Below are 20,226 nucleotides of genomic sequence, written 5' to 3' on the forward strand. Positions count from 1 at the left end.
AAACATCAGAAAAAGATTCTTTGCGGTATCAAAAGGAAAACATGTAGAAATGGAACCAATAAAATCATAAAAATAAAAATTTATAATACACTGACATTATCTGTCATATGTGTGATCATGCAGAAATTGGCCCTTCTATAAAATACCAGTAAAAAACATGCACCAAAGTTCAACAAAAGCTTGATTCAAGGTTTAAAAATCAGTAATAATGTACAAAATCAGTGTATATTCATTTATTTTTTAAATCAGTACTTAAAATGGCAACAGAACAACTGGGGACTATGTAACATATTTATCAGATAAAGTGATAATTTTCCTTATATATAACCAGCTCCTACAACTCAATAAAAAGACCAATATTTAGCCTCCTCCATTGTCAAAAGACATGATAAGATACCTCACAGGAAAAAAAGAAACCCACAAGGAACTTACAACTATATGGAAAGAAGCTCTACCTCACTTTGGAAATAGAAATGAAAACAATTACATACTTATATTAAAACCTATATTAACAATAAAAATGAAAATGTTCTGTAAAACATTTTATGTGGGGCAACAGTGGTACTCTCATATCACTGATGAGATCAAATGGATGCAATATCTTTAGAGGGCAAACGGCAAGAACCTCTAAATCATAAATATAGACACTTTGTCCAGCAATATACTTCTAGGAATGTATTCTATAGAAACACACAAAAACACAAAGATGTGTGCACAATTATGTTCACAGTAGAATATTTTGTCATTGTAAAAGAGTATAAACAACTTAAATCAATGTTACTGAAAATATAGTCTACAGATGGGTGACAATCACCACACTGCTTGTCATGGTCTAACAAAACAAACATAGAAATTAAGAATAATTAGTTAAAAACTTTTATAGCAATTTGATACTGCTACAACATCCATGCACATGATGAAGTGGGCTTCCATTGTGAAAGCTGCAGACTAGTAGAAGGAGCAAGATATAGTATGTGATATTTTAAGCTTATTTATTCATTAAAACTTAAAATCATGAATATCTGAGAAACATTATTCTAACTATCAATTTTTAATCAAGCTTATATTTAAAATTATACTTTATTACTATTAGCTAAACAAGAGAAGTGAAGCTCATATGACTTATTTTTAATTCTAATTTATGTATTTCAAAATAAGCTTCACTTGACTTTCATCATCAGCAAAAGACAAATCTTCCTAAATGTAGCAGTAGCAGTAAAAAAATGATGATGCAAGTGATTGTAAGGTAATGAAGAGCGAAGTTTTATTCTAGTTTTACTCAGAAGAATGATCCTTCACATACTGAGTTTGGTTTTGTACCCAAAACTCATGGTAAAGCATGATAAATGGCATGCCTTTTTTTAAAATTAAGGAATCATTGATACACACTCTAATGAAGGTTTCACATGAAAAACACTGTGGTTACTACATTCACCCATATTTTCAAGTCCCCCCATACCTCACTGAAGTCACTGTCCATCAGTGTAGTAATTTGCCACAGAGTCACCACTTGTCTTCTCTGTGCTACACTATCTTCCCCATGACCTCTCACACACACCATGTGTACCAATCATAATACCCCTCAATCCCCTTGTCCCTCCCTCCCCACCCACTGTGCCCTACCCCTCCCCTTTGGTAACCACTAGACTAGTTCCTTCTTGGAGTCTGTGAGTTGCTGATGCTTTGTTCCTTTAGTTGTGGTTCGTTGTTATACTCCACAAACGAGGGAAATCATTTGGCACTTGTCTTTCTCTGCCTAGCTTATTTCACTGAGCATAATAATACCCTCTAGCTCCATCTATGTTGTTGCAGATGGTAGGATTTGCTTTCTTCTCATGGCTGAACAGTATTCCATTGTGTATTATGTACCACATCTTCTTTATCCATTCAAATACTGATGGACATTTAGGTTGCTTCCATACCTTGGCGACTGTAAATAGTGCTGCGATAAACATAGGGGTGCATATGTGTTCTTGAATCTGAGAAGCTGTTTTCTTTGGGTAAATTTCTAGGAGTGGAATTCCTGGGTCAAATGGTATTTCTATTTTTAGTTTTTTGAGGAACCTCCATATTGCTTTCCACAATGGTTGAACTAATTTACATTCCCACCAGCAGTGCAGAAGAGTTTCCCTTTCTCTGCATCCATGCCAGACTTGATGTTCCTTGTCTTTTGGATGTTGGCCGTCCTAACTGGTATGAGGTGGTATCTCAACAATTGGCATGTCTTATGTCTGAATATTTACTGTCTGACACAAAACTACCAAAGCTTAATATATAGAACACAGTAAGTCTGAAATCAAAAGAATTCTTTGAAAGAGTATCGAATTAATAGGCTGACAACAGGGTGAAATAGTAAACATTTTATAAATTTCTTATAAATACCGGATTTGCTAAGACTAAACTAACTACTAATCTTTCTGAACTTACAATGGTGTTATGTCCCTATAAATTCATCATAAATTGATACTATAATAAGCCTAAAATTAAAAAGCATTTAATACACCTGACCTACTGAATATCATAGCTTAGCTTAGCCTATTTTAAATGTGCTCAGAACATGTAAACATTAGCCAACCGTTGGACAAAATCATCTAATCCAAAAGTCTACTTTATAATTAAGTACTGAGTATCTCATGTAATTTCTTTAAAACTGTACTAAAATTATTAAACAGAGTACTTATATGAGTACACAAATGGTTTTAAGCATATTGGTTGTTTACCCTTGTGATCTCATGACTGACTGGGAATTGCAACTTCCTGCCACTGTCCAACATCACAAGAGAGTATTGTGCCACATACTGCTAGCCCAGAAAAAGATCAAAATTCAAAATTTGAAGAATGGTCTCTACTAAATGCACATCAGTTTGACATCATCATAAAGTTGAAAAATCATAAAAGAAAGCATCACATGTCAGGGACTGTCTAAATATAAAATTGTCAAGAAATTAGAAGACTGCAAAATTGTCACCTTGGAAATGCTGGTTGATTATGAGGCAAAGATGTAGCTCAAGTACCATATTCCAGTGACAACACAGCTTGACATATTCAAGAAGTAGATTATGACATGGAACAGTCAATTAACAAAACAATGTTAGCAATGTACTTTTCACTGCAATCTAATAAATACACAGACACTGACATAAATTCTTTTAGGAAATGTGTGATAAACTTGATGGTGCAAAAATTATTTCAGTTCCACTGTTGAAAAATGTTAACTAAGTTTTTAACTGTAAAAAAACAATAAAGGATCTGAACAGACACTTCTCCAAAGAAGAAATTCAGATGGCCAACAGACACATGAAAAGATGCTCCACATCGCTAATCATCAAAGAAATGCAAATTGAAACCACAATGAGATATAACCTCACACCAGTAAGGATCGCCACCATCCAAAAGACAAAAACAATAAATGTTGGTGAGGTTGTGGAGAAAGGGGAACCCTCCTACACTGCTGGTGGAAATGTAAATTAGTTCCACCATTGTGGAAAGCAGTATGGAGGTTCCTCAAAAAGTTCAAAATCGAAATACCATTTGACCCAGGAATTCCACTCCTAGGAATTTACCTTAAGAATGCAGAAGCCCAGTTTAAAAAAGACAGATGCACCCTATGTTTATCGCAGCACTATTTACAATAGCCAAGAAATGGAAGCAACCTAAGTGTCCATCAGTAGATGAATGGATAAAGAAGATGTGGTACATATACACAATGGAATATTATTCAGCCATAAGAAGAAAACAAATTCTACCATTTACAACAACATGGATGGAGCTAGAGGGTATTATGCTCAGTGAAATAAGCCAGCCAGAGAAAGACAAGTACCAAATGATTTCACTCGTATGTGGAATATAATAACAAAGGAAAAACTGAAGGAACAAAACAGCAGCAGAATCACAGAACCCAAAAAAGGACTAACAGTTACCAAAGGGAAAGGGACTGGGGAGGATGGGTGGGAAGGGAGGGAGAAGGGGGGAGAGAAGAAAAGGGGCCTTATGATTAGCATGTATAATTTGGGGGGATGCTCGGGGAGGGCTGTGCAACGCAGAGAAGACAAATAGTGATTTTACAGCATCTTATTACGCTGATGGACAGTGACTTACGGAGTATGTGGGGGGTACTTGGTGATGGGGGAGTCTAGTAAACATAATGTTCCTCATGTAATTGTAGATTAATGATACCCAAAAAAAACCCATAAAGGATTAAACTTTGAAATTTTATGTAGCTAACAGTAACAATGGGAAAGCATCCTAGCTTAAGAAGCTTGTGCCAGAATGTTAATTCATTGTATCCATTACTGAAAAAACTGTCAGCCAAACTAAATACAGTGCATAGTAGAAACTGTAAATTACATAAAGACTAAGGCTAATGCCAAAACCAAAAGTTTCTGTGATGACTGCCCTTGTACTGTTCACCATGTAACTTATTCACTATGTAAGAATTTGTTCTCCATGTAAGAACTTGTTCGTTATGCTTCAGAAGATTGGAGACTGAAGAAAATTAGGCTTGGGGTGGATTAATGATTGTGCATTGAGCATTGACTCCCCTATACAGAATTTTATTGTTGTTAACAACCATTTGATCAATAAATATGAGAGACGCCCTCACAAAAAAAAAAAAAAAAGTACACACTTCCAATTGTAAAATAAATAAGTAACCGGGATGTAATGTATAGCATAAGGAATATAGTCAAAATATTGTAACAACTTGGTATGGTGATAGCTGGTACCTAGAATTATCATGTATATAAATGTTGAATCACTGTGTTGTACACCTGAAACTAATGTAATGTAATACTGTGTGTCAACTACCCTTCAATAAAAAATAATTATCTACAAAAAAAAAAAGACTAAGGCTAATTCATTCAATTTAAAAATATTCTCTTTATTATGTGATGGTATATAAAGATTCCGTCAACAACTAATATTTGTTGAGATATGGTTATTACAGGGAAAAGTTCTGTGCAGAATTCTGAACTACAAAATGCATGCTTAGTGTTCCCACATTTTTTTTAAATTAAGGTATCACCAATATAGAATCTTATGAAGATTCCACATGAGCAACATTGTGGTTTCAACATTCACCCATATTATCAAGTGCCCCCAACCCCACTGCAAACACTGTCCATCAGCATAGTAAGATGCTAGATTCATAACTTGTCTTCCCTGTGCTATGCTGCCTTCCCCATAACCTACCTATATTTTGAGTGTCAATTATAATTCCCTTTAATTCCCTTCTCCCTCCCTCCCCGCACACCCTCCCCAACCCCTTCTCTTTGGTAACCACTAGTCCCTTCTTGGAGTCTATGAGTCTCCTGCTATTTTGTTCCTTCAGTTTTGCTTCGTTGTTATACTCCACAAATGACGGAATCATTTATAACCTCTAGCTCCATCCATGTTGTTGCAAATGGAAGGAATTATTTCTTTCTTATGGCTGAACAGTATTCCATTGTGTATATGTACCACCTCTTCTTTATCCATTGATCTACTGATGGACACTTGGGTTGCTTCCATATCTTGGCTATTGTAAATAGTGCTGCAATAAACATAGAGGTGCAAATGTCTTTGAACCAGGGATCTTGCTTTCTTCGGCTAAATTCCTAGGAGTGGAATTCCTGGGTCAAATGGTATTTCTATTTTTAGTTTTTTGAGGAACCTCCATATTGCTTTCCACAATGGTTGAACTAGTTTACATTCCCATCAACAGTGTAGGGGGTTTCCCTCTTTCTCTGCATGCTCACCAGCATTTGTTATTCCTTCTCTTTTGGATGTTGGCCATCCTAATTGGTATGAGGTGATATCTCATTGTGGTTTTAATTTGCATTTCCCTGATGATTAGCAATGTGGAGCATCTTTTCATGTGCCTGTGGGCCATCTGAATTTCTTCTGTGAAGAAGTGTCTGTTCAGATCTTCTGCCCATTTTTTAATTGGGTTATTTCTTTTTTGGGTGTTGAGGCTTGTGAGCTCTTTATACATTTTGGATGTTAACCCCTTATCAGATAAGTCATTTATGAACATATTCTCCCATACTGTAGGTTACCTTTTTGTTCTGAGAATGGTGTCCTTTGCTGTACAGAGCTTTATAGTCTGATGTAGTCCCATTGTTCATTTTTGCTTTTGTTCCCCTTGCCTAAGGAGATGTGTTCAGGAAAAAGTTGCTCATGTTTACGTTCAATAGATTTTGCCTTAGTTTTCTTCTTTGAGTTTTATGGTTTCATGACTTACATTCAGGTCTTTGATGCATTTCGAGTTTACTTTTGTGCGTGGAGTTAGACAATAGTCCAGTTTCATTCTCTTACATGTAACTGTCTGGTTTTGCCAACACCAGTTATTGAAGAAGCTGTCATTTCCCCACTGTATATCCTTTATCATATACTAATTGGCCATAAACATGTGGGTTTATATCTGGACTCTCTATTCTGTTCCACTGATCTATGGGTCTGTTCTTGTGCCAGTACCAAATTGTTTCAATTAGTGTGGTTTTGTAATAGGGCTTGAAGTTAGGGAATGTAATCACCCCAGCTTTGTTCTTCCTTCTCAGGATTGCTTTGGCTATTCAGGGTCTTTTATGTCTCCACAACCTTTTAAGATGTAGAGTGGAAAATAAGACAAGACTTGTTTATTTGTCTGGTATCTTCAGTATTTCCAATGAACTTAAGGCTTCCATGCAAGGAAGGAATTTCAATGGCGAATAAGATCAAAGGGCAGATATGAAAGCCAGATTCTCAGAAGAATAGCTTCTATAGATTGTGATGTGTTCTTTTAACTTTACAACAAACATCAATGAAATAGATAGTAATCTTGATATTACTCCTCCACAAAAAGTTATATCCAAGATCATATGAATTTGATACAAACTTCTGAATTTTATGTCACTTCAAAAAAGAATTAATCAAGAGGAAACTCATGGTTCTGAACTGCATTTCTTTCACCAAAAGATAATTGAAATGCAACTAACTATACAGGAAAAATTGCTGGAACTGGTACCAACCAAGAAAGATCAAAGATGAATTTTGAAATACAGCATTTCCTACCTTTTTTTAATACAAATTTAAAATACTACAATGTTGTTGAAACTGCTTTAAATTCTTCTTCCCAGTCCTTAATGTAAGATTGATTTCTCTAAACTGAATTTTTTCAAAAAACCTAGGCTTTAGATATACACTATCCCCTGCAATTATCAGTGCGGTCATCAACCCAAACTCAAGTAGTAAACGCTGACTTATACTACTCTAAAAGTCAAAAGGAAGAAGAAGGCTCATTTGTCAGAACAAGAACTTTAAATACAAATGTACAGTGTTCACTGAAAGGATGTATATAGATACATAACACAGGATCACTATTTAAAACATAACTTTGTTTAGTTACAATTGTGGAAAGACAAACTTATGAATGTAATAACTATTCTCTATACCAAATTGCCTATAAACACAATTCCAAGAAACAAGTACCATTTTTGTTTTTTTCCCCTATGTTGTTTCTCATTATTGAAATGAAACTTTATGCCTGTTGTATCCAGCAATGAAAGATGTAAACTCACTCATGTCCTTTTTAAATTTCATTTTTCTAGTAATCCATTTTTCTTGTATTTGAAAAAGTATCAATCTGTGACAGGTTGGAAATCTTAAAAAGAGGTTGCTCTTGTACCACAGATTGTATGAAGAACACAGACTTAAACAATCCTGAACAAAGACATGGTAAGATAAATTATGGTCCACTCAGAATACTGTGCTTCCATTTAAAAGAATGAGTTTCAATTATAAATACATACAAAAACAAATACTTATACACAGGGGATATTGTAAATCTAAAGTCTATATTTCCAAGATAAGTGAATAAAGCAAATCATGATACAAAACAGTAAGACTAATATGGTTCCATCCTCTCTATAAAACCTATGAGAAAGTTTCAGATAAATTAAGCAACTATAGTCATACTTCATTTTATCACACTTTGCAGATATTATGTTTTTTTACAAATTGAAGATTTGTGGCAACAAATTTATTGGCAAGCCAGCCAATATCAAGCAAGTTTATCATTACCATTTTTCCAACAGCATTTGCTCACCTCATGTCTCTGTGTCACATCTTGGCAAGAAATAAACATCAATTCGGAACAGTCAAAATTAGCCCCAAAAAGATAAAGTCCATTAAGATATAAAATGTCTAGAATGAATATGAATAGGGAATATTCACAAAATTTATGTCGATCTCAAGGAGGCATCATTCATAGAGGAGAAGGAAAGAGGAGGAAACAGGTGAACACAGAAGTGACACCCTGTGGCCATCGGTAAGGAAAGAGGAAAAACTTGGTAAATTGATAATTTTACAGAAATAAAAGAGAAAAGAAAACACCAACCACCACCCCACCTCAAAATTTAATAAGGGGCACTGAAGAAATTGCAAAATATTATTCAAGACAAAAAATGAACTATACAGAAAGGAATAAAAATGATCTGAAAGTGGCCAAAATAGAATTACAGGCAGAGATGACCCAATACATGTACAACTGAGGTCTCTGAAGAAAAAAAAAACGGAACAAACTGACATTGAAGCTTAATCAAAGAAAGCTTTGCAAGGAAAGAAAAAAACCTGGATGTACACATTTTTTTTCACCTTTTTTTAAAATTCATTTTTTCTTTTTTTCTTTTTTTTGGTATCATTAATCTACAATTACATGAGAAACATTATGTTTACTAGACTCCCCCCTTCACCAAGTCCCCCCCACATACCCCATTAGTCACTGTCCATCAGCGTAGTAAGATGCTGTAGAATCACTACTTGTCTTCTCTGTGTTGTACAGCCCTCCCCATGCCCCCCACGCACTATACATGCTAATCATAAGGCCCCCTTTCTTCTTCCCCACATTTCTCCCTCCCTTCCCACCCATCGTCCCCAGTCCCTTTCCCTTTGGTAACTGTTAGTCCTTTCTTGGGTTCTGTGATTCTGCTGCTGTTTTGTTCCTTCAGTTTTTCCTTTGTTCTTATATTCCACATACGAGTGAAATCATTTGGTACTTGTCTTTCTCTGGCTGGCTTATTTCACTGAGCATAATACCCTCTAGCTCCATCCATGTTGTTGTAAATGGTAGAATTTGTTTTCTTCTTATGGCTGAATAATATTCCATTGTGTATATGTACCACATCTTCTTTATCCATTCATCTACTGATGGACACTTAGGTTGCTTCCATTTCTTGGCTATTGTAAATAGTGCTGCGATAAACATAGGGGTGCATCTGTCTTTTTTAAACTGAGCTTCTGCATTCTTAAGGTAAATTCCTAGGAGTGGAATTCCTGGGTCAAATGGTATTTCGATTTTGAACTTTTTGAGGAACCTCCATACTGCTTTCCACAATGGTGGAACTAATTTACATTTCCACCAGCAGTGTAGGAGGGTTCCCCTTTCTCCACAACCTCACCAACACTTGTTGTTGTTTGTCTTTTGGATGGTGGCGATCCTTACTGGTGTGAGGTGATATCTCATTGTGGTTTTAATTTGCATTTCTCTGATGATTAGCGATGTGGAGCATCTTTTCATGTGTCTGTTGGCCATCTGAATTTCTTCTTTGGAGAACTGTCTGTTCAACTGCTCTGCCCATTTTTCAATTGAATTGTTTGCTTTTTGTTTGTTGAGGTGAGTGACCTCTTTATATATTTTGGATGTCAACCCTTTATCAGATCTGTCATTTATTCTCCCATACTGTAGGATACCTTTTTGTTCTATTGATGGTGCCCTTTGCTATACAGAAGCTTTTCAGCTTGATATAGTCCCACTTGTACATTTTTGCTTTTCTTTCCCTTGCCCGGAGAGATATGCTCATGAAGAAGTCACTCATTGGATCTACACATTTTAAGTACCCACTATTTACTCAGGAAACTGGACCTTGAACAATTTTGACATATACTAGCAAACCTATTACACCCTAAGGAAAAAGAAAAATACTTAGAGCATTCAGACCAACCAAAGGCATAATCACTTACAAAAAAAGGAAAGTTGGACTACTCAAATGCAATACACAGAGAAAAAAAAAAAAAAGGAAAAACACAAAAATGCATCATTTTAAAGAAACTCAGGGAAAAGATTTTTAATCCAAGAATTTTGAACCCCTTTCATGCAGTTTTCCAGATATCAAAGAGTATAGAAAATCAGTAACAAACATTCAAAAATTCAGGAAATACTGCTCACAAGGCCTTCTTGAAAAATCTAATGAAGAACAAGCTTCATTAAACTAAACAATGACTAGAGAAACTTTGGCAAAAGAACTAATAGTGAATATTTAATACACTTAATTTAAATCTAAGAATAAAACAAAAGTAAAGATGATAATAGAAGGAAAACAGGTAAACAGTATATGTTCTAATACTGTAGAAGTTGTACAACTAATAAACAAAAGGAGACAAAAGGGGAAACTAGAATAAGTTGATTATTGCATGAGCTATTAAGTTACAGTCAAAGAACACAATTTACAACTGACAAGCCAGATTACAGAAAGCTAAATTGGAAAAAAAAGAAAAGAGAGAGAAACAAATTATAAGAGGAATAATTATAAAAGTGTTAATACAAAGGTTAATCTCTAAAAGAAAAAAATATGTACCTTCTTAAACATCAAAACATATGCCAAAAGCAGAGAGCCAAAACAAAGAATATAGAAAAAGAAATATAGTGAATGTAACAGAATCTCACAAGATGCAAAACAACAAAGGTGAGGAACAGAGAGAAAAGAATCTCTAGTAATAAAAAAATAAGAGAGCTGTGTGACCAATTCAAATGAAAGATTATTTGCATAACAGGGATACCAGAAGGAGAAGAGAGAGATAAAGTGAAAGAAAATCTCTTTGAGGAAATAATTGTTGAAAACTTGACAAATCTTGGAAAAGAAATACACACCCGGGTCATGGAAGCTAAGAGAGCACCTAACAAAAGAAACCCCAGGAAGACAACACAAAGTCACACGATAATTAAAATAACAAAGATTAAGGATGAGGAATACTGAAAGAAGTCAGAGAGAAAAAAGCATATAAGGAAAACCCCATCAGGCTATCAACAGACTTCTCAGCAGAAACTTTACAGGCCAGAAAGGAGGGGCATGATATATTTAATGTACTGAAACAGAAGGACCTTCCACCAAGAATCCTGTACCCAGCAAGATTATCATTCAAGTTTGAAGCAGAGATTAAACAATTCCCAGATAAACAACAGCTCAAGGAATTCATAACCATTCAACCAACATTACAAGATAGGAAGGGACTGCTATAGATGGAAATGTTCTAAAGCTAAATAGTTTTAGTGAAAACTCACACAACAGTGAAAATAAACTCACAGTAAACGTAGTAGAACAATTAACTACCTAGCAAGTATGAGATTAAAACAGAAGGGGTAAATCCAAATATAAACAAAATCAGTCAAGGGTATCACAAAAAGTGCAGATTATGAAATTAATACATAAAGAGTGGAGGAGGAGGAGGAAGAAAAAAGAAGTACTTTTAGATTGTGTTTGAAATAGAGCCATCATCAACTTAATATAGACTATTATAGCCAGGAGGCTATCCTTGAACTTTATGCTTCAAACCTAAAACCTATAATAATAACATTAATAAACAAAAAAAATTAAAAATGAGAAATCTAACCACAATACTAAAGAAAACCATCAATAACAAGAGGAAGAAAAGAACACAGAAGAGCTATAAAAACAACCAGAAAACAATTAATGAAATGGCAGTAAGTGCATACCTATCAACACTTACCTTAAATGTAAACGTACTGAATGCACCAATCAAAAAACACAGTGGCAGAATGTATAAAGAAACAATACCAATCTGTATGCTGCCTACAAGAGACCCACTTCAGACCAAAAGACATACACAGACTAAAAGCAAAGGGATGGAAAAAGATGTTTCATGCAAATAATAGGGAAAAAAAGGCAGAAGTAGCAAAACGTCTATCACACAAAATAGACTTCAAACCAAAGAAAGTAATAAGAGACAACGACATTACATAATGATAAAGGGATCAGTCCAACAAGAGGATATAACCGTTTTAAATATCTATGCACCCAACATAGGAGCACCTAAATATGCAAAAAAAAATACTAACAGAACTAAAGGGGGAAATAGATTGCAACACATTCATTTTAGGAGACTTTAACACTACACTACCATCAATAGACAAAACAGATGGAAAATAAAGAAACAAACAGAGACACTGAACAATACATTAGATCAGATGAAATTAATAGATATCTATAGAACATTCTAACCAAAAACAGCAGGATATGCATTTTTCTCAAGTGTACATATGTTCTCTTGAATATATTACACACCAGGCCACAAAAAGAGCCTCAATAAATTCAACAAGACTGTAATTGTACCAAGCAACTTCTCAGACCACAACAGTATGAAACTAGAGATTACACACGCAAAAAACAAAAAAGTCTACAAACACATGGAGGCTAAACAATATGCTTCTAAACAATCAATGGATCAATGAACGAATCAAAACAGAAATCAGGCAATATATGGAGACAAATGAAAACTAAACTTCAGCAGCCCAAAATTTATGGGATGCTGCAAAGACAGTTATAAGAGGGAAGTACATAGCAAATAAACCGTCTTAAGCTCACAATTAAAGAAACTAAGAGAAAGAAAAGCAAATGAAACCCAAAGTTAGTATAAGGAGGAACAAAATAAGGGTCAGAGCAGAAATAAATAATACAGAGAAGAATAAAATAATAGGAAAAAAATCAATGAAACCAAGAGCTGGTTCATTTGAGAAAATAAAGATAAACCCTTAGCCAGACTTAACAAGAAAAAAAGAAAGAATACACAAAATCAGAAATGAAGAAGGAGTAGTCACAATGGATACCACAAAAATATGAGGAATTATTAGATATTCTAAGAAAAATTACATGCCAATAAATTTGACAACCTAGAGGAAATGGACAAATTCCTCGAAAAATACAACCTTCCAAGACTGACCCAGGAAGAAACAAAATCTGAACAGACCAATTACAAGCAATGAAATTGAACTGGTAATCAAAAAACTCCCAACAAACAAAACTTCCAGATGGCTTCACACCTGAATTCTATGAAACATTTAAAGAAGAGCTAATACCCATCCTTCTTACAGTATCCCAAAAAGTAGAAGAGGAGGGAATACTTCAAAACTCATTCTATGAAGCCAGCATCACTCTAATACCAAAACCAAAAACACTACAAAAAAAGAAAATTATAGACCAAATATCCCTGATGAACACAGATGTAAAAATCCTCAACAAAATATTAGCAAACAGAATTCAAAAGTACACCAAAAGGGCCATCCATTATAACAAAGTGGGATTTATTCCTGGGATGCAAGAATGGTATGATATTCATAAATTAATATCATATACCACATTAACTAAAGGATAAAAACCACATGATCACCCCAACAAACACTGAAAAAGCACTTGACATAATTCATTCATATAAAAATTCTAAACAACATAGGCATAGAATGTACTTCAACATAATAAAGGCCATATATGACAAAAACACAGCCAATATCATACTTAATGGTGAAAAGCTCAAAGCTTTTCCTCTAAGATCAGGCACAAGACAAGGACGTCCACTCTCACCACATTTATTCAACATAGTATTGGAGGACCTAGTCACAGCAGTTACACAACACATAGAGATAAAAGGCATCCAAATCAGTAAGGAAGAAATTAAGCTGTCACTATTTGCAGATGACATGGTATTATACACAGAAAACCCTAAAGACTCCACAAAAAAACTATTAGAACTAATAACTAAATTCAGCAAAGTTGTAGAATACAAAATTAATACACAGAAATAGGTTGCATTTCTATATACTAACAACAAACTAACAGAAAGAGAAATCAAGAAAACAATTTCATTTAAATTGCCTCAAAAGAATAAAATAACTAGGAAAAAACCTAACCAACAAAGTGAAAGACATATACTCTGAGAACTGTAAGACACTCATGAGAGAAAGTAAAGAAGACCCAAAAAAAATGGACACCTATCCCATGTTCATGGATAGGAAGAACTAATATTGTCAAAATGGCCATCCTGCCCAAAGCAATTTACAGTTTCAATGCAATCCTATCAAAATACCAACAGCATTTTTCAATAAACTTGAACAAACAGTTCTAAAATTCATATGGAAACACAAAAAACCCTGAACAGAAATAGCAATCCTGAAAAAGAAGAACAAGGCTGGGGGGATTACTCTCCCTGACTTCAAGCTCTACTACAAAGCTACAGTAATCAAAACAGTATGGTACCAGCACAAAAACAGACCCACAGATCAATGGAACATAATAGTGAGCCCAGATATAAACCCACACATACATGGTCAGTTACAGTAATGTGCCAGTATTAACCTCTTAGTTCTGATAAATGCACCATGGTTATACAAGAAGTTAACATTAGAAGAAAGTGAGTGAATAGTATAAAGAAATCTCTGTACTATCTTTCCATCACTTTTACAAATCAAAATTATTCCAGACTAAAAATTTTATTGAAAAAAAGGACAAAATACTTTTCAGATATACTAATACTGAAAGAATTTATAACCAGCAAAGTTAAAGTTTAAGTCCTTCAGGAAGCAAGAACACTGCAATGGACTAGATTATGTCTCCCATGTCCTAAATCCCACCCCCCACAAAAAAAAACTTTTTCATGTGTTCAAACCCTAACCTCCAGTGTAATGGTATTTAGAGTTGGCCTCTTTGGGAGGCAATTATAGATGCGTTCATGAAGGTGGGGCCCTCATGATGGGATTAGTGCCCTTGTAAGAAGAAACACCAGAGAACTTGCTCCCTTCCTGCCAACACATGCAGGGAGGAAATACAACAAGCACACCATGAGAAGGTAACTGTCTGCAAACCGAGGAGACAGTTCTCACAAGACACTGACCCTGCTGGCAACCTTGATCTTGGGCTTTCAGTCTCCAGAACTGTGAGGAAATAAATTTGTTGTTTAAGCCACCCAGTCATTTTGTTATGGCAGCCCCATCACACTAAATTCAGCAAAGTTGTAGAAACTAAACAGTTAACATAATACAGATGTAAATATGGAGTTATACAAAGAAATGAAGAGTACCAAAAATGGAAACTACATGGATAAGTATATAAGATTGTTTCTCTTTATCTTAAAAAGATAACTTACTCTTTATGCAAAGTAATAACAACATACTATTGGGCTTACAATATATGTACAAGTAGAATGCACAGCAGTGACTTAAAGTTTTGGGGGAATAATAAAAGTAAACTATCATAAGATGCTTACAATACACATATATGGTATGACATCAATTGAAGGTAGAATGTGATAGACTAAACATGTACACTAAAACTCTAGATAAACCACTAAAGTAGAGTTATAACTAATGAAGTAAAAGGAAGACATAAAAATTACCTGATCAATCCAAAAGGTGGCCCAAAAAAGTCATAAAAGGACACAAAAAACAGATGGAATAAACTGAGAATAGCAAGATGCTTTACTCAAATCTAACCATATCAGTAATTAGATAAAACATGGTCTATATCCCCAAATTAAATGCAGAGACTGTCAGATTGGATAATAAAGCAAGACTCAACTATATATGTTGCCTACAAGAAATGCACTTTAAATGTAAAGGTATAAATAAATTAAAATAAGAGGATGGATAAAGAAACAGTATGGCAAGACCAGTCAAAAGAAAGTTTGATGGCTACAACATGATGAAAATCACAACAAATAAAGCAAACTTAATCCTGAGGCCAGCACCAAGAAAATGTCATCCAATGAAGAGACAGAAAAATCTCTGAAGAATTCTACACCAGATAATTAGGTTGATGCACCCATTACATAAAGAATATTTGTTAAATTTGTAATGATACACATTTGAAATACACTGTTTAAAGTTTTAAAACTTCATATACATAGGTTTTGATGTCTAAAACTTCCTATGGTAGAGAAAGTACTTTGCTTTGCTTAAGTACTATGCTTCCTTTACTTTGCTTAAAAGTAAGTAAGCATTATTGTTATATGTAAGTGTGCAGTATTAACAGCTACATTATAGTAATTGCGGGGAAAATCCATTTAAAGAATAAAAAATTGCTTTTCCACAATTATGGTTGCAGGATCTTTTTAGTGTGTACATGTTAATGTGTAATTGACAATTTTAGAAAAAAGTCATATTTTAAAAACTACTTGTACAAACTTTTTTCCGAATACTGTGGTTTTGTGTATAATTTTTTAAAATCTTGGATTTACAGACTGCCTTTCACTCTATGGGTTTGCAGAAATTGAAGAATTTTATGATAGATAAAATGTTACTTCTATGTAAGTACCCACTGCCCTCCTTTTATTAAAAGTTACTTTTAATCTCCGAGTCTATATTGTTACATTTATATCTTGCTTCTTTGAAACAAAAACGTGTAGTCTGTATGCCTTTTTGTATCTAACCAGATAGGTAACAATTCTACAAAGTAGAAAATTCATGTTATTTTTTAAGATAATTTAGTTTCATAACTGGCACTTCAGTAAAATCACATGACTTTCCCGAAGACAGCAGAATGGCCTATATGTAGGAATAAATCTGGCTTTAGGGTTATGAACCCTTTGAAATCAACCATCTAAGGGCTTATATAAGTACTAGTAGATAAACTCAAAACTACATGATAAAAGTTTATTTTGATAAGTATCTCAAGTTTCTACATTTTCTTTTTAAGTCACACTCATTAAGGAAGTCATTTAAGTACTATTTTTAACTGGAAAACAATCAATCCATGATGTTTGTACAATAAGTCTAAGTAAATACCATGTAAAGAAACTAAGCAACTTGAAAACATGGCTATATTAAAAAGTAATTTTATTCTCATATCTATATTATATGTCTGACAGGATTGCAAAGAATGGAAATATTCATTTCTTCAAGGCAGAAAAAAAGTAAAAAAGTAAAAGAATGAATTGTACTTTGATAGTTTATATGTTAACATATATGGACTAAACCAGGCTGAATCCATGTCAACACAAAATTTATGGGAATATTAAATAAAGGATAACATGTCTAAAATATCATTTTGAATATAAAGTCATTTGGTAATCTTCAGCAGCTTAAAGACATGTCTCAAGTTGTGAAATTAAATTAGTGTGGGAAATGCCTAAATACAAGACAGAGTTTTATTTTAGGCTTATGGTTTTTAATTTCAAAAAAAACAATATTTGTATGACACATATATTTTATGTTTTAACATCAAGGATGTTATTTCCATCAATAGATGGAAAGTTTTAATTATTTCAGTAATTGGATTCTTCCTTCTGAGATGTCCTAAATGCAACTAGGACCCACTGTTTTAAGGAAATTCTATTACATTGTATGAACTATTCATTCTATGTTTAGTCATAACTACAAATTTAATTTGGAGATTTATGGTAGTTATGCCACAAATGCTAACATGTAACTTGTTTTGATTAAAGATTTTCCCTATTAGTAAAAAAAAAAAAAAAACTGAAAGAGCTATATTAATGAAATAAAAAGATATCAGAGCAAAGAACATTACAAATGATGGTAGGGTTATTTCATAATGTCAGGTACCAAGAAGAAATGAAAACCCTATATGTTTACATACCTAACGAAACTTGAAAATATATGAAACAACTAACAAAACTGAAAGGAGAAACAGACAAGTCCATGATTATTCTCAAAAACTTTACCTCCTCCCTCAAAATATTTGTAGAGTATTTGCAGAAAATTGATAAAGATATACTAGATTTGACAATACTGTCAACCAACTTCATCAGACTTATACTTATACAAAAGACCACCCAAAATACATATTCTCTAAAGTATCAAGAAAACTTATATTCTGGGCCAAAAAACAAGTTTCAATCACTGTTAACAGGATGCATATTTGTCCAATGTATGTATGACCAATGGAATTAAATAAGAAATCAGTAAAAAAAATCTCTAGAAAAATTTCTAAATATTTGGAAACTACATCACACACTTCTAAATAACACATAGATCAAAGAAAAAATGAAAAGGTAAATTATTAAGTATTTTGAATTGAGTGAAAATGAAAACACAACATGTAAGAAATTTGTGGGGTGTTCCTGTGGGTCTTCATGCACACTTATAGCATTAAACACCTATATTAGAAAAGTAGCCTTCCAATTAATAACCTTAAGCTTCACCAATAAGAACTTTTTACTCTTACCATTTCAATTTGACTTTATACTGGTGGTTTCAGTCGAGGAAACTGAACAGGAAAAAGAAATAACAGGGATCCAGATTGAAAAGAATGAAGTAAAACAGTCTTTATTAATAAATAACATGTCCACCTATGTACAAAACCTGATGGAATCTACAAAAAAGTACCAGAACAAGTAAGTTTAGCAAGGCTACCAAATACAGGAAAAACATATAAAAATCAACTTTATGTGTATAATGTAACAACAAACAGCAACTGACATTGTTAAAAAATTACTTTCATAAAAACAGCAAAACCATGAAATATCTAGGGTTAAATCTAACAAAAGATGTGACAGATCTGTATGCTGAAAACTGCAAATTAACATTAAGATATTAACAACCTGAAGAAATGGAAAAATACATACCTTATTATTTGGTCTAAGTCTCTATATTACTAAGATATAGACCACAAATTGGTCTATAAATTAATTCAACACCATTCCATTAAAATACCAACACAGACTTTATAGACATTTTTTCTAGAATTTCGTATACATTTCAATTCAATTCTATAAATTGACAAACTGATACTAAAATTCATACAAAAATACAAAAATGCTAAAATAGCCAAAGAACTCTAACAAAGAAGACTGACACTACTTGGTTTCAAAGGCTACAGTAATCAAACAACCAGGGTAATTTTGTAAGACAGACAAAAAGATCAGTAAAATAAAGAACAAAAGTAAACGTACATACATAAATATGATCAACTTTTAATAAAGATACAATAGCACAATAAAGAAAGTATACCCTTGCCAATACATGGTGCTGAAAGAATTGGATATGATGACCAAAAAAATGAACATCGATCTATACCTTCCACCATATGTAAAAACTAACACAAAATAAATTTTAGATTTGAATGTAACACCAAAAAAAATTTTTTTCAAAAAAAGATGAGAGAAAATCTTCATGGATCTAAGCAACTTCTTAGATATGGAACAAGGTACAATCCAAAAAAAAACAAATATGATAAGCATATCTCACTACAATAAACTTCTGGTATTTAAAATCCATTGCTAAAAGGACAAAAAAAAGCTATAAACATGGAGAAATATTTAAAAAGCATTATATAATAAAGGAGCTGTAGCAAGAATACATAAAGAACTCTCAAAATTCAACAGTAAGGAAAAAAATACTATTCAGTCACAAAGGGATCAAACTAGAAAAAAATTGTACAAAGAAAACAAAAAAGCTCACAAACACATGGAGCAATTCTAAGATGAAGGTATATAGCAATCCAGGTACATCTAAAAAAGGAAGAACAATCCAAAATGAATAGTCTAACATCACAATTATTGAAATTGGAAAAAGAGGAGAACAAATGAGGCCAAAAGTCAGTATATGGAGGGACATAAAAAAGATCAGAGAAAAAATAAATAAAATTCAGAAGACTAAAACAACAACAAAAAAAAATCAATGAAACCAAGAGCTGGTTCTTTGAGAAAATAAACAAAATAGATGAGCCCCTAGCCAGACTTATTAAGAGAAAAAGAGAGTCAACACACATCAACAAAACCAGAAACAAGAAAGGAAAAATCGGGTGGAATAATGATTGTGCATTGAGCATTGACTCCCCTATACAGAATCTTATTGTCGTTAACAACCATTTGATCAATAAATATGAGAGATGTCCTCACAAAAAATAAAAAAAATAAATAAATAAAATAAATAAATAAATAAATAAATAAATAAATAAAAAGGACAGACTTCCAATGGTAAAATAAATTAGTAACCGGGATGTAAGGTATAGCATAAGGGATATAGTCAAGATATTGTAACAGCCTGGTAGGGTGATAGCTGGAACCTAGAATTATGTATATAAATGTTCTACCACTGTGTTGTACACTTGAAACTCATGTAATGTAATACTGTGTGTCAACTACCCTTCAATAAAAAATAATTATTAAAAAAAAAAAAAAAAAAAAAGAAAGGAAAAATCACAACAGACCCCACAGAAATACAAAGAATTATTAGAAAATACTATGAAA

At 33.3% G+C, this 20,226-nt stretch overlaps 1 protein-coding gene across 1 annotated transcript in view; it reads right to left on the reverse strand.

Annotated features, from left to right (window-relative positions):
* Positions 1 to 20,226, reverse strand: part of UIMC1 (ubiquitin interaction motif containing 1) — a 152,865-nt gene that overhangs the window by 93,920 nt on the left and 38,719 nt on the right. The window lies entirely within an intron of this gene.

Source organism: Manis pentadactyla, chromosome 2 (assembly GCF_030020395.1).
Source record: "Manis pentadactyla isolate mManPen7 chromosome 2, mManPen7.hap1, whole genome shotgun sequence".
NCBI lineage: Eukaryota > Metazoa > Chordata > Mammalia > Pholidota > Manidae > Manis > Manis pentadactyla.